Here is a 1,153-nt window from a genome sequence, read left to right as displayed (position 1 = left end):
TAAATGCTGGGACCAGCAGTTAGCATAATGACTATGTTGCTGGACTCCCATGTAGTCGACCACAGTTTGAGTGGCTTAAATTCATGCCAGATGTGTGTGTGTACATGCCCGAGATCCTGAGAAGAGAATGGAGGAGAAGGGATAGCAGTGTGTCTCACTTTCTGTCTCCCTGTCTCTCTCTGTCTTTCTGGCGAGCGCATATGCCCTGTAGCAAAAACCTCTCAAAAAAAGAAATAAATAAAATAAAATAAAAATAGTAAATGCTAATAAAAAACGAAGCCACTTATTTTCTTACTATGTTTTAATGAGATCATTCTGATGAATTCATAAGAAAATGTGCTTGAGTGAAAGGTCGTTTGATTGACAGAATGTATTTTGCACTTTTAATGTTTTTTTGAATAAACAAATAGAACAAAACTGAATAAACAGAATAAATGAATAAGAAGGAGATGTGAGCAGAGGTAAAGTAAGATAGTTTTCTATCTGTGGGCTTCCTCATTAGGTATAAATTTTGAGGGATAATCTATACAAATTTCAGGTTTTTACTTATAGACAGAGGAAAAAGTCATAGTAGGATCTGAGCAAAGATCTAACATCAGAAAAATCTCCAAAGATGGCTAATTTTTCAAATCTTGAAACAGTCAGTATAATGTTGGTTGCCTTTTCCTAGGCTATAATATTGTTGTTCTTGAGACTTGAAAACACTTTCCATAAATTTGATAGCTGCAGAATGAAGCTGACGAATTTCTGAGACTGAAATGCGGCAACAACAACAACAAAAAATAGGGGAAGAAAACTTGTGGTACAGATAAAGTAAAAACCATGCTGAGAAGCATGAGGGATCTCAGTGTGTGAGGACATGTTTCATGAAAAGAAAGTAGCATTTGACAATTCTTATGAATTCTAGAATGGGGAAGTAACTCCAAAATGCATGTTGAAGACTTACTACCAGCATGTAAGAATTTATTTATCCATAGAATTCTTAGGACATAACCTGAAGTTATAGTATATTAAAAAAATAATTGCACAATTATTAAAACAAAGATGTATTTAGACCAAGTAAGATTTATTATTACTCTCTCAACAAAATAATCAGTATAGAGGAGACACAATTTATTTAAAGTGAAAATACCATAATGGAGAACTGATTAAC

The 1,153-nt window shown here is 33.6% G+C and overlaps 1 protein-coding gene across 1 annotated transcript in view; it reads right to left on the bottom strand.

Moving 5' to 3' along the window:
* Window positions 1-1,153, bottom strand: part of LOC102499928 (olfactory receptor 5T3-like) — a 4,156-nt gene that overhangs the window by 1,996 nt on the left and 1,007 nt on the right. The window lies entirely within an intron of this gene.

This window comes from Tupaia chinensis, unplaced genomic scaffold (genome assembly GCF_000334495.1).
Source record: "Tupaia chinensis unplaced genomic scaffold, TupChi_1.0 Scaffold000486_1, whole genome shotgun sequence".
NCBI classification, from domain to species: Eukaryota; Metazoa; Chordata; class Mammalia; order Scandentia; family Tupaiidae; genus Tupaia; species Tupaia belangeri.
The sequence above is the reverse complement of the archived record's forward strand: the minus strand, read 5'-3'. Positions and strand labels throughout refer to the sequence as shown.